Here is a 25346-nt window from a genome sequence, read left to right as displayed (position 1 = left end):
CTAAGGCCAAGCGCTGAGACCTATGAGGTCATTCAGTACTGAAAGGAAAAATTGAGAGTAGAAAGGTATGAAAGGTATAACAGGAGAAAAGACTCGCAGTTACAGTATGAAACAATTGATAGAAGAGGGTTGAAAAAAAGGAATGAAAGGGGTTGTGGCTAGGGGACGAAGGGACGCTGTAAAGAGCCTTAAGTAATGCCTACAGTGCACCGCATGAGGCGTACTGACGGCACTACCATCCTAGGGGTTTTCATTCCCCACATTAAAAACCTTGAGCAATACTTTAACAAGACTTCAACTTCAGTATTTCAGATTTTTGTATAATCTATAACTTAAAATTCTTTTCACCTGAGTTAAATCCTACATTTAAACATGTACCTTAACCTCAACATTTCAGAATATTTTTTTATTATGTATAACTTAAAATTTTTTTCACCGGCGTCAAATCCTATCTTTAGCCACGTAGCTTAGGTCCTTTGTCCATGGAAGTATGACTGACCTTCACATTGTCAAATTTTCATACCGATAATTGAAGAATTTCTTTGTACTTTCTCCATGAAACAAATAATTTTATATTTAGTTTTACCTTCTAACTACACATTATCTAAAGTAGTAAAATCACGTAATTTACATAATATTTTGGCTTCCCATTACACTACCGGCGCTCTTGGCACTGCATTAATTCATTAGTATGGAGTCAGGTTTCGGCCCTTTGTCTCATAAAGTAGCTAAGGGCATTTGAGTCGTCACAACCAATACCCAAACCACATTGTTTAACATTTGATATAGGCCTTCCGCGTTTGTATTCACTCATACGCGAATACTGTTAAACAGTCTGGTATTTTAATATTTCTAAATTAAGTAGTTTTTGCCTTCAGCATCTGTACTTACATGGATGATAAACCAGATTCCACATACTTTGTTTTCCCATTTAAAAACACCGATGAAGTAGTCAAGAACTGAAAACTAAAGACCCATTATTTATTAATTAAAAAAAAACACTATACACAGGCAAATGGTAGGTTAACGAATTCAGAATATCCGAGGAAGCTAACTTACAAACCTATCAGGATTTTAATGAAAAGCGCAGCATAGAAAACTTAGAAATTAAATGAATAGAAGCCTACATCTCTCTAACCGACATTTTGGATCCCTAGAAATACCAGCCTACCACTGAAAGGTTAGCAAATCCCCCCCGTGTCTGCACATTTTTTTGAATTCTGGTTCCTCCAGCAAGTAGTGACCTGCAACAGAAAAACAACGGCAGCAGAAAATGTTCTTACGGCAATTACTCGGCAATTCCGTAAAGGGAACGTTAACAGTAATATTTCTTGAAATAGGTACGATATCTTTTACTTTGAGGATAATTAGATTATAAAAACCATGAGTTACGTTCCTCCAATCAATGCCCCAAAAAGGTTATTACCCACTGAAAACATTTCTCCAGCCAGTGCCCGAAAAAGGTTATTACCCACTGAAAACGTTCCTCCAATCAATTCCCACAAAAGGTTATCACCCACTGAAAACGTTTCTCCAGCCAGTGCCCGAAAAAGGTTATTACCCACTGAAAACGTTCCTCCAATCAATTCCCACAAAAGGTTATCACCCACTGAAAACGTTCCTCCAATCAATGCCCCAAAAAGGTTATTACCCACTGAAAACGTTTCTCCAGCCAGTGCCCGAAAAAGGTTATTACCCACTGAAAACGTTTCTCCAGCCAGTGCCCGAAAAAGGTTATTACCCACTGAAAACGTTCCTCCAATCAATTCCCACAAAAGGTTATCACCCACTGAAAACGTTCCTCCAATCAATGCCCAAAAAAGGTTATCACCCACTGAAACCGATCCTCCAATCAATGCCCCAAAAAAGGTTATCACCCACTGAAGTTATCACCCACTGAAAACGTTCCTCCAATCAATGCCCAAAAAAAGGTTATCACCCACTGAAAACGTTCCTCCAATCAATGCCCAAAAAAGGTTATCACCCACTGAAAACGTTCCTCCAATCAATGCCCAAAAAAGGTTATCACCCACTGAAAACGTTCCTCCAATCAATGCCCAAAAAAGGTTATCACCCACTGAAAACGTTCCTCCAATCAATGCCCAAAAAAGGTTATCACCCACTGAAAACGTTCCTCCAATCAATGCCCAAAAAAGGTTATCACCCACTGAAAACGTTCCTCCAATCAATGACCAAAAAAAGGTTATCACCCATTGAAAACGTTCCTCCAATCAATGCCCAAAAAAGGTTATCACCCACTGAAAACGTTCCTCCAATCAATGCCCAAAAAAGGTTATCACCCACTGAAAACGTTCCTCCAATCAATGCCCAAAAAAGCTTATTATCCACTGAAAACTTGTAACCATCTGTAGTAAGATTATCTTGTACATTTTGTACCATAATTATGCATTAAGGCTGTGTAACAAACATTTATCCTTAACAATACTACTCTGCTTCTGACGTCATTTAAAGTTAAAAATTTTCACTATAAATAGAAACCACTAAAAATTTGTATATTAACACTCAGAAAATGTACTATTCTGAAAATCGCCAAAATCAAAATTAAGGTAACCCTCATACCATGATGAAAGTCGTATTCTTAAAAAGATACTTTTGATCTTTCAAGAATTCAGGTATAAGTTAAAGAATCCCCTGAACTTAAGAATTCAGGGAAAAGTTAAAGAATCCCCTGAACTTTAAAATAAAGCAACGAAGTTGTGCATTGTGAGCTCTTGTTAGGGAAGAAATGATTACATCATAGATCTAATCATTTTCAGAAAGACTCAACAGCTCCTATCCTTAGCATACTGTACTTAAAAAATTTGGTACATGCATTAGCTGCCTGATGACCTTTTAAACATTTCAGGTGCTATAGAGCAAATACTATCAAACACCCGATTGCCATGGATAGCTTGGCGAACACTATTGTTCATTACAGCATCGCATTCACTAAATTAATGGGCACCAACAATTGCATCCAACTCTGGTATCTGAACCTCATTAGCCTATGTTAATCCGTATCCCACATACTCAGAACCTTGTTGATGGAAACCATTGGAAACTCTGGCCTTATGGAAAGCACCCCTCAAACTCTCTGCCTGTGTTCATGAACAGTTCCACAATTCACTGTTCAATGAATTATCACAGTTCCCAATTACGTTATGACCAAACCAACAAAGAACTGCCCTTATTCTAGGGTAGCGTGTGTCTCTAAGTGCTTTGTGATGATAGTACCAATTACTCACTGTGTTCACGGATAGCCTAACACGCATTTGACAGGGCTCATTTTAAATTCATTCCCCACGTTCAGGGATGGCATCACAAAAACGTTCCCAGTAATCGTGGGAAACAAAACTATTGCCAGTGTTCATGACTAACATTACAAACTCATTACTTGTGCATGAGTATCAAACTTATTGCCTGTGTTTATGAGTAACGAACTCATTGCTTGTGTACATACATTAACCCTCATTGTGCTTAGAGTAAAACTGTCCATAGAGAAAAACAAACTCATTGCCTGTGTTCACAAAGTCAGTAACTGATACCAGGACCTCATTCTCGCAAAACTCATATCTGCCAAGTCATACCAGGACTGTTGATGTCTAGGACAACTGATAAATAGGCCAACTCATGCCAAGTATACAGTGATTAACTTTGAAAGAAAAATCAAGAAAAATTAGAAAGTTTTATTTTTGGGGGACAAAGAAAACTATAAGCAAAGACAATATAAAAATAATTCACTGAAACTTGCAGATTACATGCTACAGCTTTCAAGACATTTTCTGACAAGGGTAAAGTATACATTAAGTTATTAGTCGCTTGTTGCACTCTTCGTAAACCTGTTTTGAAGTTACTTGCACTCCTCGTTCCAAATCAGTTTTCTTTCTGATGGAATAGGGGGAGCACTACTATTCTGCTGTCACCACCGACGAATACTTCGTGATAAACTGTTGCTGGCAGTCCAGCCAACGCTTCATCTTGTAGAGAAAACATTCTGTCGCAATCACAATTCTCGGGGTCTCTGTGATGGCAAGGCTTTGTCTTTTATAGATCCGAGGACAATTCTAGATTTCACTTTCCTAATATCAGCGCTGTGAAAGTGTTCCCCTGTTGAAGATACTTTCTAATGGGTCCTCCTCAGCCATCGTCTGAACAGGTGGTCTGAACAGGTGCTCTGCACATCTTTACTTCACATAGCCAGACTTTTCTTGATTTATCTGCATTCTGTCTGTGAAAAGTATACATGTAGTTAACATCCACAAGCTTATTAGCTCCTTGCTGAGATTCTATATCTGGCATTATGAAGGCTAAAAAAATTTCAAAACAGCTGAAAAGTTCACAAGTACAAAACCAACTGACTTAAGTACAGAATGTAAAAAGAAAAAAAAAATCATTGAAAAGCCATGACGACAGTTTGAATTGTTTGCTGGACGAACAGTATCTTGAACTGTGAAATTTAAAGAGTTAAATGATCACTAATTTCTATTTTTAACCAGGTTTTTAAGTGAAAATATACCTGTCATGAGATATCCCATATATCAGTTTCCAAGATATCAGTTGTCCAGGTATGAGTTGTCCGAAAGGACGAGTTTCCAGGGAATTTGTCCTAGCATCAGTTGCCCCAGAACCAGTTTTCATACTTTACAAAACATTGCTTTCGTGCTGTTTTAACATGAGCTGAAAGTTCCCAGAGTTACTGACAAACTTCCTAAAACTATTCTATCTGCTAACAGCAGAAATCCAAACATCACTCTGGACAAGGTCTGGGGAAAACTTCGCATGGTTTTGATATAATTTCAGAGATTAGCTATAGGGTAAGCAAGCCCTACTATCGTAAATGATCCGTAGAATTCAGGGAGCTTCCTGTAACACCTATACCAGAAACTCTCGGTTGCGAGAAAGGACAAGTTCAAATCCTCTGAAAATTCCAACAAGTCTAACAACAACTTTACGCTTAATTTGAATTCGGGCAAAACCTTTATGATTATTGGCCAAAACCAACTTAACCTAACCACAAACAACCCATTTTCAGGAAGCTAAAATTCTAAAACATCCCAAGACGCCAGACATGTACAAATTTGTTTTAATGCTGAATATTGCCGTTTGATGGCATTAACGTGATTAATTTCCTACAACTTTGGGAGCTTCTGCAAACTTAACGAAGTGGGAAGTAGCGAAGCACATTTGAACACCTGGTACCTATCTGAACTTATACAAAAACTAAGTAATAGATTAAGTCTAAATGTACCACCTGAAAGAAAGTTAGATTAGTGCGAACAAAAACCACCCAAGAATCCGCATAGTAGGTCATACGACTTACTATGCAGTACATGGGGGCTCCCCCACCCCTCCAGGGGTACCGCCCCTGAAGGGGTGGAGGATAAGGTATATATATACTGTTCAAGAACAGTATATATAAAATAAAATATACTGCAAAAAATTATAAAATTACAAAAATTTACTGTATCACAAATTAAAAGTAAATTTATGACCAAGAAAATTATAAAAATTAAAAAAAATGAAAATTAAAGTAAATTTGTTACAAAAATTTAAAAGTCATAAAAATTTAAAAATTAAGTTTAAAAGAATTAAAAATAAAATTACAAAAATTAAAGCAAATTTATAAAAAAAATATTAATTAAAACTTGGCAGAAAAAAAAAATACCTACATACCTGTTGCTAAAGAGCAGCTGCATCAAGCGTGAAGCTTCACCGTTAGAACAGGAACTCAGAGTCAAACTTGTACCATCATCATTCTGGAAAAGAGAAAGCTTTAGAGCTGTGGGTAATTTATTCTAAATCTTGTAAATTTTGGGCGTTTACTCGCGTCAGATTGCGGGTAAACGCCCACAGAAAATATATTTATAATGTTGCCAAAGATTTGTACGAGACTATACACGCAGCAAGATTGGAAAATCCCCAGAACAAATATACAATATTTGCAATAATACAGTCAAGTTCCCGTGTTACCTTGCAGAAGCCCGGGGTTTATTATAACTTGACCAACGAAGTGATAACAATCGATGGAAATCTTAAGCGTCACCTGTAGTCGAGTTGCGTGTTTTTTTTTTTTTTTTTTCGTACAAACTCAAGACCAATTACACTACGATAAATTTAGGAGGAATTGAATACGCCACTCCCGAGGAAAAAATTATCACTTAGCAAACTCCTGTTAACCGTCTACCGCCCAAAACGATGTTACAGTCGAAGGTCCGAAGGTTCAGATGTCAGGACGCGGACGATGTCGTCATTTGCCAAGGACTCTGAAGTCTTGTAGTGTCTTCCTTCTTGGAACATGACCGAATGAGATCTTTGGATATCCTGGAAATCGCTAATTTTTCAAGTATTATTTTCATTTCCTACTCCCTTCTTTCACTTGTATTTCATGGAAAGTTTAAAATACAGCAAATGATGAACAGATTTTCCTGAACGTAACTCGTAATTTCTTTTAGGGCTCATGAGATAATTTGTAGCATAAGCCTGTCGCATTTTCTTTTCATCACTTTGACGAAATAACATTTAATTCGCGGGGATATTTTTCATAACGTTATGTAATGAAATATTCTATATATGCGTACACATATACATACAAATACACATACACATATATGTATGTGTGTGTACCGCATAACAGGACACATTACGTACAGCTTGCTACACTGGAATATGATTCGCAACCAAGTACAAATGAATATTACTATAATTAAACGTACTTAGCCCTTGCATTACTGCTGTGAAAATGATACCTAAGTTTTTATACAGGATACTTATGTCGTCTTTTTTTAATTACTGAAATATCCAGGCTGCTATTTGTGGCTGCTGTGTTATCTCTTTCTAGGAGTTAACTGCCTCTTCTGAGTAAGCGTTGAAAGTCCCAGTTTTGGACATTAGTTTAAAATATTATTTCTGCTGATTTTCTCGTTTTCCTGTTGTTCACGTACAAACGTTTCATTCTATATAATATATATATATATATATATATATATATATATATATATATATATATATATATATATATATATATATATATATATATATATATATATTGGATATATATGCATACTAAAACAAAGGGGCTACCAACAAGTCGCACAGGTCATGAAATACTTAGATGCTATCAGCTGAGCCGCTCTTATGTTGGGATTTCATTAAAAACATCTATAATGCAAAGGTGTGCAGCCTGCAAGGTGCTATCAAGTACTTGGATCCCGCCTTCGTTTGTGTCTTTTGTGAGTTAGTTTGTAGCTGCCTTTGCCTTTCTTCAGAGTTCTCTGCTCGATCCCAGTGCGAGGGTTTTTTTTAATTATAATGATGTTGAGGTCTATAACGGCACTCGCTTTCTATACTGATTGGGAAAAGACTCCAACTTCTACTTTTCGCTTTCATCATAATTTATCAGGTTGCGGAGTAAAGCCCTACGCCCTGCCCCTTCCTTTGTATTCCCTAACCTCCATATCTGTCTCTTGTGGCTGGGCTTTGCGGCCCCTTTTGATTTCATCAGTTTTTTGGCCGTGATATATATCCTGTAATCCCGACTATCAGCTTTATGTTGATTTTTCCACCTCCATATGACTATCGTCAAATATCTTCATGTTAAGTATATAAGAAATATTTTAAGAGTATAATTCTCTCTCTCTCTCTCTCTCTCTCTCTCTCTCTCTCTCTCTCTCATCAAATATAAGTCCCCAGAACGTAAGAAGGAAGTGAGTTTTATATGGATCAGTAATTCAGTTAAAACTTAGTCCAATTTACCATTATTGTTTTAAGGAACAAGGAGCTAAAAGCAAAAGGGAAGCTACTGTGTGTACATGAGGGAAACCACATCTGCAAGAAGAGCAGCGAACCATCCGGGACGAACGGGAATCTGAGCATCGGTGCTTATGCATTCAGAAACGTCCCCGGGACATGGCCGCTGCAAAAGGCATTGGAAGCTTCCTGGTTCATGTGGTCTTGGGAGAAAAAGGTCACAGGGTGTGATGAAGGTACAACAGAAAAATACCTCCTTATTTACAAAAGTATAAGTTAACGATACACCTGAAACCCAGGCTGAAACTTCGAATAATTACGATTTCTACTAGTATTGTAAGACAAAATAACCATGCATTAAATTGGTTATTCAAGTTTTCCTCTTCTTTCAAAGGTGATGTAATCATTCACTGTTATCATCATTCAGTCTTTTAATCTGCAACTGAAAACAGATACATATAATCCAGTTAATTAAATTTTAAAAAATACAGAAATAAGAATACGACGAAATCTGTATCATTTCCGAGACTGCTTCACCCCTACCACGCGTAGTGTTCTGGCGCATAAACAGTAGATCCAACTGAGGGAGCTTTATGTTTTGGAGATTTCCCGGGATTGCCCAAGAAAGGTTATCTCGGTCGTCTGACGTTTCATTAACTTTTATGTGTCTTTTTATCATCGAATTTCCTTTGGGTTGGGTTCTAAGCGCCGTTCTACCTTTCCGCTCAGATGATGCTAATGGAAGGGTTGGTCTTTTTCAAGAAAACCGAGTTGTGTTTTTACTGTCTTCGCCTGTTAATTAAGTAATTACTTTTCATCTGGGGAACTCTCTTGCTTTATGGTAGAGATGAAATGGCCATTCTAAGATGAGATCATTGGTAGGATGATTATTCGTAAGTCGTAATGATAGATTTGGGAAGAATCGATCCTTAATCCTCTACAAATTATTTCCTACAACAATTTGTCTCCAAAAGTTTTCGTTGTATGTGTAATAATTGACTTTGTGTTCCCTCAGTTTGAGATATCAGGTTTGCTTAACAGGTTATTAAGAAATATAAGCTATCATTTTCTATTTCAATCTGGTGGTCTTAAAAAAACGATATATTACTTTAGTTCGGTCAAAATCTATGTTTTAGCTTCCTCTGAGAAGAGTGAGACCTCTGTCTCTTTCTTAGGTCTCAGCGTGTTGACTAAAAGCTTTACTAAACAATAATTGATACACACACGTATGTGTATATATATATATATATATATATATATATATCAGTTACTGTTTATAGCAGCTTCCATTCCTTCAAGAAGGCCAAGCCATCTCATGACACACTGATCCACCCCTTCGGAAACGCTGACCTTTTTACCGCTTCTGCATGCCTCCATATTTCGCACCCTTTCAATCCTTCTTATGCCACAGAAACTACACCATCTTTTTATCTTTTCAGCTTCACCCCCTTATTCTTTCTTTCTCATTTTACTGTACATCCACGCATCCCTTTCATCAAGTAGAGATGACAACTTTGGTTTTTCTAGATACTGTTATTCACTTCCAATTCTCTTGTCACTCACGCGCCATCGTCAGTTCCTCTCGTCGTCAGTCTTGTGATTCACCTCCTCTCTCATTCAGCCTCCATCCAGCACTTGCATGAGTCAACAGTTTCTGCAAATAATAGGTACTTTAATACAAAATCCCCCTCACAGGATTTAAATGTCCAAGCGCTTATGGACTTCCACGATGGGACAACTTACTCCCGTCCTCACTTCCTGTGATACAAAAAATGTCCTTGAGAATTTTATTGCATGAAACTTCGTAGGCGAAATGTAGGAACTGTCGCAAAGGGAAATTAGACGACGGACCAAATAACCCTTATGTGGACAGGCTACTTAAGGGTGGCAGTAACAAATCGCTCTTCTCCCATTACGAGTCGGATGTGCGAGTATTAATCTCACTTGAAAGATTTTTTAAGCTAACGTTTACACCTACAGTGCCAAATCTCGGACTAGTTATTAGCTGGGGCTGAAGGGAGACGAAAAGGAAGTACACGTACCAGAGAAGCTGAGAGAGAGAGAGAGAGAGAGAGAGAGAGAGAGAGAGAGAGAGAGAGAGAGATCTGTTTTTCAGTGCAACTTTTCAGGAAGTATCAGGGGATAAGATAAACAGTTAGGGTAGCAACTGATTTCAAATCAATTTTTTTCTTGTTATGGAAACTTTCCTTAAAAACAAAAAGATTTAATTTTTCGCTATCTTCTGCTGGTGTTCATTTCTCCATTTATTCACCTCTCCCTCCTCATTCGTCTGCTCTGTCTCCTTCATCTAATACATTTTGTCATTTCTTGTGCCTATAAAATTCGTCATGTAGCCAATTTTTGCTTTTAGTTACGATAGATAGCTGAAATATTTTGGAACTTAACAGTACTATACAGTACATAACGTTCCTTAAATACACGTTGTAAGCTGAACTAAGACTTGATTTATTACAGCTCGGGATTACAAACAAATCCAAGCAATGCCTCTGGCTTCCATTTCGTTACGAGAACTCATTATGCAAAAGATCCCACTTGATTTCTGTGATCCATACGAAGAGAGTTCATTTGGACAGACTTTGCTGGGAGGCTATTTCCTAAGCACCCTTTTACTGAGTCATCTTACGGCCGCCACTAATGTTCAGTTATGCCTGCACAGGCCGATCTTCATCACTAACGATACAGTCTTTTTCCTCAGTCCACCGTAGCAGCCATAGCGTCAACACACGATACTCGGGCTGTAATTGGCTTGCTGATATCATTAAAAAAAATCATAAACGTCCAGTGAAAGACTGGTTGAGTTTATACTTGGCCCCAAGGACTTTCATAATGTTTATTGAATATTTCATGAATAAAAGAGGAGTTCCATGGCAAGATAACTGTGTCAATTTAGTCATTATTTTTCATTTCAAAGTTGACACATATAGGCCTATTATGGTTTTTCTCTATTTCATTAAAATGCTTAATACTGATTTGTTTTCGTTTCAAGGATGACTTTCTTATGATGTGTTACAACGAGTGAACATCCACAGTATACTGCTGTTCCTTTGCTTCATTTGTGTGTCTGTTAGTCTCATTTCATTACAAAACCGGCTTACATGGGATGTGGGCAATGAATAAACACTCGTAGTCTAATATTGTTTTGTTTTTTTCATCAGAAAGTTGAATATTATTTTGTTCTTATTTTAAAAGTGAAGTACATATATGATGCATAATCATGACTAGATACATCCGTATTGCATGCAGATTGCAATATTTTGATATTTCGAATACATATTTGCCATTAGAGTCCCAGCAGACCGTGTTTTATTCAGTTCGAAGATTCAAAAGTTGGTTTTGAACTCCCAAAATACAATACACTATATTTTATGCAGTTTCGAGCAAAATTTGTTTATTCCTTAAAAAAAAATATGAATTCCTGTTATTTTCAGTAATTTGTTTTCTTGCTACATTACAGTAATGCACACCTATTATAATGAAAGCGAATCAAGCATGCGCGCAAGCCATTTAAGGGCCAGTAGGCAGCATTTTATCCAATTTCAAAGTAAAGCTGGTTTGCTCTCAGAAAACATCCTGGAATTATCTCAGCTAGAATGACGAATTTTTCCTTCTTTTCAACATTGTCGTATTACAAACAAATGGCTAAATATTATGACTTTGCGCGCATTCATTATTAGAATTCCAATAAATCATATTATCATGTTAGAAGGTAAGAATATTTTGCTCCCTGTACAGTTCCTGAGGCTATATAGAACCTTGCTATTTGACGAATTTTCCGTTGCTTGCAACATTACCGTATTGCCCTATTATTAGCATATTGCACATTGCACCTCCATCTGGGACACTGCAATGAGTGTGGATATTTGTTGTTCTTTATAAGAGCCTTCTGAGAAAGTAGTTCTGAAATAAAATGATTGCATGTCATTTTCATGACCTTCTGTTCTAAGGCAATGAAAGATACGGGACTAAATATCGTATTTGTCCACTTGTCTTCATTAAGTTTCATATAAATGAAGCTAAACTGTAATGGTCATGTGATTATAGGAAGTTATTATGTGTTCAAAGACTATATTACGTTTCAATATGAGTTTACTTTTAGCCTCCTATCTAAGGAGACGATAACGGACTTTTTTTCATTCATTATTAAATGAAATTATATCAAAATTATTAATGAAATCGTAATTTTGTTTTGTCTTCAACTCTCCATATACTCTAAGGCGGCCACGTGGTCGCCATGCGGTCCTTTCTCCACGGAACACTTTACAATATTTTAAACTATAAGCAAGTTGTTAGCGCCATCTGTTGGCCACTGAAGAAAATCAGACCAAGTATACCAACAGCATTTTCAATGAAGTTCGAGAAATTTAGCTAAATCATTTTTATGACAAGTTTCCCGCATTATATAAGATTATATTTGTGTTGAGATAACACCATACCAACTGGGAATAAATCGTTCAAAAAAGGAAAAATTACGCGAAAATCATCACCAAAAGCGAAGATGACGACGCACGTCATAGACGATATGAAGATCCAGACATACCAACATAAAAGATTTAACATCGTATTTTGAACAAGAATATTACAGTTCTCAGCATGAGATAATTGAATAAAAAGTAATTTATTTATAATTCAGATTTCTGAACTTACTACAGACCAAGTGAAATAATAAAATATCTTTAATTCACCAGCTTTAAAAGCCGTATAGATTGGCAGTTCCGACAACTCTGCAGTTAATGTTCGTGGACGTAACGATCGAGGCATATTTTACCCCGACTGACAACACGCTAAATGCATGCACGAAACAAATTGATGCACATTATTTTAAAAGTTTGTATTTATTGTCAGGTTGGTGGTAGTATACCAGGGACCACTGAGTTGATTAAATCTAGGGCTGGCGAGGGATAATTTATTTTATAAGTAGAACCAAGGAATGATGAATCATTATTTACATTATTAAAAATTCTTCAAGAAATTAACAAACTATATTGTTAGAGTTGAAAAGATAATATCCAATGAGGAACTAAGATATATTCCCAATATTCATCACAAACAGACCATATACAGATTCTTCAACTCATCTGTTGAAACTGATGAAATTTTGCATCATCATTTTATAATACCAAAATATCTAAGAACCATTAGGCAATGTATAAGCTTGGAAGGACTACAGCTGCAATGAGAATATGAATTTGCACAGAGCGGTTGAAATGTAGCATATGATGACAGCAACACATATTGGAATAATATATCCTATTTTACACAAATTGCACCAAAATTAAAATATTTTCAACTTAAAAATAACCATAACTCAACATTAATTTCGTTCTGAAAGAATTCATTGATATTATTGACGGCAAACTTTTTTACTCTCCATAATTACTGAGAATTATCGTTCACTAATTCGACATTATGAAGACGATTAAGGCATAAATGCTTTGATTATGGGAGCCTAATGGCATATATCATCAATATTCTGCAACTTCGAATGCAATGAATATTCGTCACTGGCTGGCCAATAAACTGAATTTTATCCAGTTCGTAAGGAGAATCAATTAGGCTTACGAACAAATCCTTAGGCTATAGTTTTGCTTTCTGGCGAATCTTGGTTTGATTGCAACATTGCCGTATTGCAAGGAAACTGCAGCCTGTTGCAATTTTGTTGGCATATTATTCATTAGAAACCAAACAGACTGCGGTTTGTCCAGTCTGAAGGAAAAATTGGTTTGTTCAACGAAAAACTCATAAGTGTACATCCTTCCATTCCAGCGAATTTTGCCTGGCTTGCAACATTGCCGTATTGCAAGGGCACTAAATTATGTTGCAAATTCTCATGTGTTTTCTTGATCAGAATGTCAATATATTGAATTTTATTCAGTTCGACGAAAAGTTTGTTTACCAAGAGAAAAAAACCAAAGGCTATTTTGGCAAAGTGTGCCTTGCTTGAAACATTCTTATTGCAAGGAAATTGCAATTGATTGCAACTTCATATGCATATTCGACATTAGGAGAACATTAGACTGCATTTTATTAAAAAAAAGGAATGGTTGGTTTGCTCCGAGAAAACATCATAATAAGGTTGCTACTTTGCATATCTTGTATTGTTTGCAACATTTCGTATTGCAAGGATATTGAAACATATTGCAAACTTCCATGCATATTCGTCATTAGAAGAACATTAATTTGCATTTATTCCAGTCTGAAGGAGAAATAATTTTGGGGCAAAAAAAATTTACAGAGGATACAGCCTTGGTATTTTGATGATTTATGCCAGGTTTGCAACATTGCAATAATGTAAGCAAGTTGCAATCAATGCAGTTTCGACTGCATTTTTTGCATAACTGACAAATTGCTTTCCCTTTCTTTAGTCTGAAGCAAAGGCTGGTTCGTTCCCCAAACACTTCCTCATTGTCTTGCTATTTTGTATGTTATGCGTTTGTTTGCAACCTTCCCGTATTGCAAGCAAATTGCAATATACTGTGATTTCGAATGCATATTGGTCATTAGAGTCCCAGTAGACTGCCTTTAATTCAGTTCGAAGCTTCAAAAGTTGTTTCTGAACTCCGAAAATCCAACAGACTACATTTTATTAAGTTTCAAGTCAAATTTGTTAGCTCATATTAAAAAAACATCAGTCCGTATAACTGTTACTTTCACGAATTTATCCTTGCTTGAAATATTGCAGTATTGCAAATTCATTTCATAAAACCTAATTATGCATGCATACAAGCCATTAAAGGCCCAGTAGACTGCATTATACCCAATTTCAAAGTAAAGTTGTTTTGCTCCCAGAAAAAAAAAAAATCCTAGAGCTATTTCCCTGTTATGACAAATTTTTCCCTGCTTTCAACATTGTCGTATTGCAAGCAAATTGGATAATGTTGTAACTGCCTACAAATCGGTCATTAGAAGCCCAATGACCAACATCTTACCCAATTAAAAGGAAAGATTGCTTCGCTATTTTCGACGAATTTCGCATTCATTGCAACATTACCGTATTGACCCTATTATTATAATGTTGCACACTGCACCTCTGTCTGGGACATTGCAATGAGTGTGGATTTTTTTGTCCTTTATATTAACCATCTGCGAAAGTAATTCTGGAATCAAATGATTGCATGATCTGTTCATGACTTTATGTAATTTAATGATTCGGGTCTAAATATAGTATTTGTCAAATAGTCTTGACTTAATTTCATATAAATGAAACTAAAATTGTAACGGTCATGTGATTATAGGAAGGTATGTGTGTCAAAGGTTAGATTACGCCTCCTAACTGAACCAACAATAATTGGGAATTTTCCACTAATTATCTTATGAAATAGTATCAAAATTATTAATTAATGAAATCGTACTTTAATTATGTCTTCAATTCTACGTATATTCTAAGGCGGCCACGTGGTCACCATGCGATCCTTTCTCCACAGAACAATTAAAACATTTTTGACTATAAGCAAGTCGTTACCGCCATCTATTGGCCACCTAAGAAAATCAGCGCAAGTGGACAACTGCATTTTCAAAGATGGGTGAGGAAGCTAGTTAGATTATTCTTATTCCCATCTTTTCTCATAATTTAAAATGATGAGTCTATTGGGATATCTAAATTCAACTTCAATTGGAAATGAGTATTTCATGTAAAGGAAAATGACACAAAATTCGACGTAAGGGAAGACGATAAAAATCAACTTGCCTACAGTCCTCCCCAGAGCGAAAATGCCACCGCCCGTCATAGACGATATGAAGATCCTGTCATACCAACAAAATGAAATGCAACATCGTATTTTGGACAAGAACACTGCAGTTCTGAGCATAAAATAATCGAATAAAAAGTGATTATTTAAATTCAGGTTTCTGAACTTACTGCAGACTGCATGAAATAACAAACTGTCTTTAATTCATCTGCTTTAAAACCTATATAACAGATTGGCAGTTCAGACAACCCTTCTGTTACTGTTCGATGACATGAAGGTCCTGGCGTGTTTTACTCTGACCAAATACATGCAGGAAACAAATACATAATTTAAAAAAACTTTTTTCAGGATATTCTTCGAAAATAAAAATACCCAATATTATTCAAGAATAACAAACTATAGTTAAAATGTTTAAGATATGTTATGAATATGCATCATGAACAGATCAAATACAGATGCTTTCACAACTCAACTGTGGAAATCGATGTGCAAAGGAATCATCATTTTATGATACCAGATTATCAGAAAAGTATTGGGCAATACTAAAGGTAGGAAGGACTATTGTGGTAATATGAATAGGAATTGTCAATGAATAGATGAAGTATATTCTATGGTGACTGAAACATATTATTATTATTATTATTATTATTATTACTAGTTATTATTATTATTGATGAACCCTGTTCATTTTGAACAAACATATTGATTTGATATTCAAGAATTATTCCAAAGAATATTGATTCATTAGGAAGTTAAAGGGAAATTATTACTTATTTAAGTTAGTAAATTAGTAAATAGTTTAAAATGTATTAAAATATTATTAGTAATGCATTATTCTTCAATAATATTTTTTCCAAGCAAATTACATTAAATTTATACTTTTTATTTCCAGCTTGAAAATTACAAGATTAACAGTAATTCATTATATGATAATACAAGCAAACTTCATTTTTAGGGCTTCAGAATTACTGAAACAGTGTTTATTAATTGGACAGATGCTTCATTAAATATAGAAATCGATGCAAAGCAATCATCATTTTAAGAACCAAATTATAAAATTATTGGACAATGTATAAATTGAAACGGCAATGTTAACGAAGGATTATTTTGTGGTAATATGATTAGGAAACGGATGAAGTATAAAAATGATGACTGAAACATGTTGTTATTAATTATTATCATTATTCAGATGAAAATTCATTTAAATTACAGGGCCACTGAATATTCAAGAAGCTTCCAAAGAATATTGAGGTGTTCATTCAAAGTAAAATGCAAAGGAAATACAGAAAAATATCTCACTTATTAAGGGCAAAATATATTAATAAATAGATTAAAATGTATTAAAATGCAAGTAGTAATGCACTGCATCTTGAATAATACATTTTTCCAAGCAAATTACATTAAATTGTAAACATTTCCAGCTTGAAAATACCTATAACTTAACATTAATTTCATTCTGAAAGAGTTGACTGATAATACTGACGGCAATCTTGCTTTCTACTCTCCATAATTACTGAGAAATACTGTTCATTAATTTGACATCATTTTGAGGATTAGGACAAAACTGCTTTCATTGTGGGAGCGTTATGCTATAAATCAGTAATACTATGTAATTTCCACTACAATGTAAATTCGTCATTGGCGGGTTGATAAACTGCCGTTTATCCAGTTCGGAAGCAGGATCAATTTGGCTTACGAGCAAATCCTTCGGCTGTAGCTTTGCTGTCTGATGAACCTTAGTCTGGTTCCAACATTGTCTTATTGCAAGGAAATTGCGATATATTGCAATTTCGTAGGCGTATTAATTATCCAGTCTGAAGGAAAAGTTGGTTTGTTCGACGAAAAAATCCTTAGTCTCTATCCTTGCCATTCTTGCGAATATTGCCTGGCTTGCAACATTGCCGTATTGCAAAGGCAATGCAATAAACAGGAATTTCTGTTGCATATTTGTGATTAGAAGTTCAATATACTACATTCTGGCGAATTTTCCCTTATTATTATTATTATTATTATTATTATTATTATTATTATTATTATTATTATTATTATTATTATTATTATTATTATTATTATTCAGAAGATGAACCCTGTTCATATGGAACAAGCCCACAAGGGCCATTGACTTGAAATTGAAGTTTGCAAAGAATATTGTGCTTATTGGGAAGTAAAAGAAAGTGATTGCCAGACGCATGATCATGGCTAACTTTAACCTTAAACAGATTAAAAAACTGCTGGGGCTAGAGGCTTGAAATTTGTTATGTTTGATGATTAGAGGGTGGATGATCAACATACCAATTTGCAGCCCTCTAGCCTCAGTGGTCTTTAAGATCTGAGAGCGAACAGAAAAAGCGTGGACGGACAGACAAGAAGCCATCTCAATAGCTTTCTTTTACAGAAAACTAGAATGCCAACTTTCCCTTGTCTTTGTCGAAACACGACAATAAAGCAGAGAACTTGATGGCTGCTCAACATCTATTACTTCAGTTACACGAGAGAATGTTATAAAATGACAAATAACCACCAAAATGCTTCTCTTATAAAGAATGGGAAATAGGAATTGTCAATGAACGGATGAAGTATAGTCTATGATGATTTAAACATGTTGGAATATTACATTTTTTTACAAGCAAAATACATTAAATTATAAATATTTCCAACTTGAAAATACCTATAACTTAACAATAATGTCATTCTGAAAGAGTTGACTGATAATGTTGACGGTAAACTTTATTTTTATTCTTTATGATTACTGAGAAATACCATTCGTTAATTTGACATCATTTTGAGAATTAAGGCAAAACTACTTTGACTGTGGGAGCGTTATGCTATAAATCAGTAATATTATGTAATTTCGACTACAATTTTTATAAGTCGTTGGCGGGCCAATAAGCTGCGTTTTATTCAGTTCGAAAGCAAGATTAGTTTGGCGTACGAACAAATCTTTGGCAATAGCTTTGCTTCCTGACGAATCTTAGTCTGATTGCAACACTGCTTTATTGTAATGAAATTGCGAGATATTGGAATTTCGTAGTCATAGGCTATTAAACGAGCCTGGATTGCAACATTGCCGTATTGCAAAGGCAATGCATATATATAGCAATTTCTTTTGCATATTCGTGATTAGAGGGTCAATATACTCCCTTTTATCAAGCTTGAAGCTAGTTTCTTTGCCTAGAGAAAAAGTCCCAAGGCTACAGCTTGCCATTCTGGCGAATTTTCTCTTGCTGAAAACATTCCATATTGCAAGGAAATTGCAATATATTGCTACTTTCCATGCATAGGAGAACAATAGATTGCATTTTATTTCAAAAATTAACAGCTGGTTTGCTCCCGTAAAACATCATAGTAAGGGTGCTACTTTGCATATATTTTATTGCTTGCAACATTGCCGAATTGCAAGGATATTGGTACATATTGAAAACTTCCATGCATATTCTTCATTTGTATTTTAACTAGTTTGAGGGAAAAAACTCTAAAATTGTTACAGCCTTGGTATTATGATGAATTTTGTCGGACCTGCAACATTGCAATAATGTAAGCAAGTTTCAATATATTACAATTTTGACTGCATTTTCGGCATAACAGACAGATCTTTTCCTTTCTTTAGTCTGAACCAAAGGCAAATTTCCCAACTTACCTAATTGTTTTGCAATTTTGTATGTTATTTTCGTTTGCAAGTACTGCAAGCACATTGAAATTTTATCCAGTTTCAAAGTAATGCTTGTTTGCTCCCAGAAAAATCCTGGAACTATCTCAGCTATGTTGACAAATTTTTCCTTGTTTTCAACATTGCCGTATTGCAAACAAATTAGCGAAATATTTAACTTTATTTTGCGCATTCATTATTAGAATTCCATTTAAACATCATATTTTCGTGTTAGAAGGTAAGAACAGTTTGCTCCAAACAAATAGAACCTTGCTATTTGACGAATTTTCTGTTGCTTGCAACATTACCGTATTGCAAACCTATTATTTTTAGTTTTGCACATTGCACCTCCATCTGGAATATTGCAATGAATGTGGATATTTGTTGTTCTTTGTAAGAGCCTTCTGAGAAAGTAGTTCTGAAATAAAATGATTGCATGTCATTTTCATGACCTTCTGTTGTAAAATATCGTATTTGTCCATTTGTCATGATTAAATTTCATACAAATGTAACTTAACTGTAATGGTCATGTGACTCCAGGAAGTTATTATGTGTTCAAAGGTTATATTACCGAGTTCAGTTTCAGCCCCCTGTCTAAAGAGACGATAACTGGGACTTTTTCTCATTCATTATCTAATGAAATTGTATAAAATTTTTTAATGAAATCGTAATTTTGTTTTGTCTTCAACTTTCCATATACTCTAGGGCGGCCACGTGGTCGCCATGCGGTCCATTCTCCACGGAACACTTTACAATATTTTAAACTATAAGCAAGTTGTTAGCGCCATCTGTTGGCCACTGAAGAAAATCAGAGCAAGTATACCAACTGCATTTTCAACGATGGGCGTGAAATCTAGCTAAATTATTTTCATGGCAAGCTTTCCCTCATTATATAAAATTATATTTGTGTTGAGATAACACAATACAGCACCAACTGGGAATAAATCATCCATAAAAAGAAAAAATGACTAAAAAATCCTCACCAACAGCGAAAATGACGTAGCACGTCATAGACGATATGAAGATCCAGGCATACCAACATAGTTAGCTTTAACACCATATTTTGGACAAGAATATTACAGTTCTCAGCATGAGATAATTGAATAAAAAGTCATTTATTTTTAATTCAGATTTCTGAACTTATTACAGACAAGGGAAATGATAAAATATCTTTAATTCACCAGGTTTAAAAGCCGTACAGATTGGCAGTTCCGACAACTCTGCGGTTACTGTTCGTAGACGTAACGATCGTGGCATGTTTTGCCCCAACTAAATGCATGCAGGAAACGATTGCATACCTTTAACAGTTTGTATTTCTTTTGGGGTGTGGGGGGGTGGCAAATCCTGAGATAATAAACACATGCGCCTTGGTTCTCACGGCAGATGTTCCCGCATCTCGCTCCCTGGACATTTTGATTTGAGAAATCAACCCGGTTAGGTTAAACTATTGTTATTATATTAGAATCACGAAATTATGATGAGCAAAATTTAAAAGTAATGAAATAAGGAAATTAATAAGTAACTGACTTTTCGTCTTGTTTATTTCCAAAACGTGGTTGATATCTGAATTTTGTAAAGTTAATTTAGATGGGAATAAATTTGTGTGCATGTGCCAGATGAGTACATATAGACGCAAATGTGACAAGTTTGATTAAAAAAACACGTAAATGTTTGAAGATATCCATGTAGTGTTTATATTGTGTGGAGACGAACTGGGTTGTATCAAACTGACTTTATGGATGAAATGAAACAACTTCAGTAAGATTTATACATAATGAAAGGAACTGTGCGTTCGCAGACATTCATAGCTTTCGGTGTGAACACACGCATAGCGAGTATAGCTAGCATGTCTCCATAGCATAGCGTAGCGCGCTTAGCATCGCATCCGGTGTGAAACGGCCCTTGATATGCAGTCTATAGATGAGGCCAGAGTTTCACTATAGAAACAATTACGAATATATCGTGTTTAAAGAGTTAAAAACAACGGTGGACAGTCCTTGCATTCTTGTGAGTTCTTCTTTGCCATATGTTTTTATACAAACATTTATAAATGAGGTCAGTTTTTCCAAGGTAAAAAAATTAAAATGGTTTGTGAGAGACCCATGTTTTTGATTGATTCCAATTGTCTTCCATATTATTGAAAGGGTTCCTCTTCCAATAATTTTTTCTTTTTTCGTAAAGTGCCTTAACATTGTCTTATTGGGAAGCACAGTAACTGAATATCCACATATTGCGTATGTCTCCTGATAAGTGACGGATGTCAGAATACATAAAGTATCCAACACATGAAAACAGTGCTGAACCCATAAGTAAAAAGAAAAAATAAATCAATAAATACAAAGTAAAACTAAATGCACAAAGTGATCATTATAATATTCTCTTACATGCCTTCTACAATATTTATTTTGTATTCTCTTATTCTTGTTCAAGATCTTCCATATAATTCTAACAGCCACAGTATACACCTGAAGGATACAACGAAGAAGTGGGAACCGAATGAAAACTAAATGTAAGCTTATTTCTAATTTCGATTTCCAGCGTCAAGCACATAACAATAACCCACACCTTTAAAATATACCTTGGACCCATCCATGATATTTACTTTAATAATAATATTCCCTTTACCACAATGATATCACAACGGTTTTTGAATATGAATTTGTTTTCCTTTGTACTTTATACCGGAAAATTAGGAATGCGGACTCACACCTTTCCTATTTCTATGCAAATTCCGAAATCAGAAACGACGAAGGAATTTCTGTCCAAAGTTTCCCCTTCCTCTTTCACCTCCAAATTGAGTCACAAGTGTGGAGGCTATACAGTGGAATTTGTTAAATAGATTTCCATACTAATGATTACCCACAAACAACTTGGAAATGTTGCTGAGTGGGGTATTGTCAGAATGCAAAAATGTAGTTTATTATTATTAGAGTTTTCTGTGAATTAATCCATTTATTGACTGACTCAGATAACAACGGGGTATTTTGTGAAACTGCTGGACTGTCCTTACTGAGAATGATTCCTTTGCTTTTTCTGTTCCTGGCTTTTAAAACTTAAGGGTTCTCTCTAAAAGTCGCCTTTATGAAATGTATCCCTGGACACCATTACGTGGATAACCTGAATAAATTAATGCCTTGTAGAGTCTAAAGATGCTGATTGCTCATGATGAGGAAGAGTCAAAGCTGTCAAAACATATTCCTGTTAGCATACTCAGATTGTAAATAAGGCTGGTTGTCATAGGAACTGTTTTCTTACTCATTATTCTAAGTGTGTTTGTGGTTGCTGGTAAAAAAGGAACATGAAGATGCCGAAGTCATCGGTGGCATCAGAAATGTTAGACTTGCAACTGCAACTGATCCACACACCCCGCCCCCACCCAAGCCCAAGATAAGGAACAAAAGTCGCCAACCCCAATCAGCCCCATTTAGCCCCAGTCAACACTTGTCCGCATTCAAACATCATGGGTTGAACCAAACGTTACCTTGGGTGAGTAAGAAGTGGAAGGAATTTTTAAAACTTTGCTTTATAAATGAACCATATTCTTGTAAATGCCTCAAAAACGTTATTACGATGTTGTTTTAGATAAAGACTTCTATAAAACAAAGGATTAATAATGCAAATAATGCTTGCTCAGATTAAAAATATACATCTGTTCGCTTCAGAAAGATTTTGAAATGATTTCATTTCCCTTTCAGTAACTGCTTCATTCCAAATAAACCATTTATTTAAACTAGCAAATGTTTAATGCAGTCCAAGGAACAATCCTAAATTCCAGACTCCAGTATTTTTATTGTGGCTAAGTCTCCTCCTTTAGATCATTTGTTCACCAGCAAAATATAGGAATTCTTCTTTCTTTGCTTTCTGAAGCCTGTTTCTGGGTTACACAATTATGCACACAAATCCATTATCACTGTTATGGCGTCCTAAGTGTAAACGAGACATCAGTCACCATCTCATTCGTCAATTAAATTCTGAATCATGAGGGAACTGTTTATTCAGGGAAATTCCAGAACTCTACAACATCCGCATTTGAGATTTATTAATCCGGCGATGAATTACATACAAATCAAAACAAATTTACTTATGTATATGAGATGACATGATAGATATATATATATATATAAATATATATATATATATATATATATATATATATATATATATATATATATATATATTTCTATTTCTCGTTGGAAAATTGTATAGCAAATAACCTGAGTTTATAATGAAGAATTAGAGGAATTTATTTCTGGTGACAGAAATTCATATCTCGGTATAATCGGATTCCTACAATCTAATAGGTATTGTTGCTATTATAAAATTGGTTCTTAGCCACAAAAAATAAGTCTAATCCTTCAGGCCAGCCCTAGGAGCTGTTAATTTTCAGTGGTCTGGTAAAACTAATATACTTTATTTTTCAAGTTAAAGTCCTCCATTGTCTCTGTAGGCTCATGGGGCAGGCGCTGATCTTCTGTTTCTTAGGCCGACAGCCAGAGGGGGACAGGTCCCAATGCCTATGACACGTGGCCAGTAGCTAGGCCACTGTTTAACTCCCCAGCCTGAGGGCTGATACCTATTCTCCTAATGAACCTCTGGGTTTTTTCGGACCGTTAGGTTGAGACTGGGCTGCCGGATTTTCCAGTGGCGCAAGAAATAAGTGAGCAGCAGGATTTGAACCCAGGTCGACTATCCAGCGAAGAATCATACCACTGCCACCACATATATATATATATATATATATATATATATATATATATATATATATATATATATATATATATATATATATATATGTATAACTGAATCATAAAAAATGGGAACATTGATGAATATATAAATTTTTGCTACCAGGTGAAAACATGGAACTGGAGTGCTGCGGGGGCCTTTTGAATCCACTTTATTAGCATCTAATAAGCAAAGGATAGCGTAGGTTTCCACAGCAATCCATATGTTTTATTTCATGATTTTTATTAATATATATATATATATATATATATATATATATATATATATATGGCATATATCATATATATATATAATTTATTATATATAATATAATATATATATATATATATATATATATATATATATATATATATATATATATATATATATATATATATATTATTGCTTTTACCTTTCTTCTATTTGAATGATTAAAATTTAAACATGAAAAGGCAAAATATTCATTGGAAATGCTTGAAAAACTAAATAAATAGAAAATAAATACGCAAATGTCTTAGTCCAAGTGCCAGTATTTATGCCAAGTTGATATCCAGCTTCCATGTGATTCTTCATTTTCTTGCCGAAGCCTTTTGCAGATGCGCTAGAAATAGACTCCGTGGTGCATTTTACTTTCTCTCTCGGGTGCTTCTGTATTTTTATTTTACTCGCAGTTTAGGAGGACATTACAATCGCTCACCCACTTTTATGTAAGGTCCCCTGTACTCCTTTGTCACTGCATGTGCTTCCACCCTCCCCTTCTCAGGGAATCTTCGGTCATTTATAGCCTCCTCCTTTGCAAGTTACCTCAGAACTCCCTTCCTTCTTGGTCAAAGGCAAAGACTCTTGCCTCAATACGATTCTCACAATCGTCATTTCCTACCAAACCAGCTCAATGGGGGTGTGTTGCATCCGAACTTCTCAGTTCCATACATACATACATACAAATCATACATACATATATATATATATATATATATATATATATATATATATATATATATATATATATATATATATATATATATATATATATATATATGTGTGTGTATGTGTGTTGTGTGTGTGTAAAAAAGAGAATTGTTAAAAATTGCCTCTTAACAAATACAAATCACTCTTCTGTATTCTGAACGCCGACATTCAGGAGGATTTATTTTTACGAAAACGGGTGAGGAGGAGACCACAAGTGCCAGCAGCAATCTCAGTCTTCCTCTGAAATACACAACGGGCTGTTTTCCACAGATTAAAATCTTACCCTCACTAATTTCGATAATTTGTTATTTCAGCCGACTTTTCTAATACATTTGTAAAACATATGAAGATTCTGACCATTGCGATTTCCTTTATATTCAAAAGCGAAAGTGATCTTACTTGTATTTTCCTTTTTAAACTCAGTGAAGTAATTATTTCCAGTTATGTTTGGTATGAACCTTTTACTGTGTTTACTGTAGATTGGATATTATTATTATTATTATTATTATTATTATTATTATTATTATTATTATTATTATTATTATTATTATTAT

The 25346-nt window shown here is 35.0% G+C and overlaps 1 long non-coding RNA gene across 1 annotated transcript; it reads right to left on the bottom strand.

The window, feature by feature from the left end:
* Positions 1–3672: 3672 nt before the first annotated feature.
* Positions 3673–6409, bottom strand: LOC136830939 (uncharacterized). The gene is made up of 3 exons (XR_010850770.1): positions 5971–6409; positions 5674–5756; positions 3673–4228 (listed from the first exon to the last, which is right to left on the bottom strand). It is a non-coding gene; the product is annotated as an uncharacterized lncRNA (long non-coding RNA).
* Positions 6410–25346: the final 18937 nt, after the last annotated feature.

The sequence above is a fragment of the Macrobrachium rosenbergii genome, chromosome 47, assembly GCF_040412425.1.
Source record: "Macrobrachium rosenbergii isolate ZJJX-2024 chromosome 47, ASM4041242v1, whole genome shotgun sequence".
NCBI lineage: Eukaryota > Metazoa > Arthropoda > Malacostraca > Decapoda > Palaemonidae > Macrobrachium > Macrobrachium rosenbergii.
The sequence above is the reverse complement of the archived record's forward strand: the minus strand, read 5'-3'. Positions and strand labels throughout refer to the sequence as shown.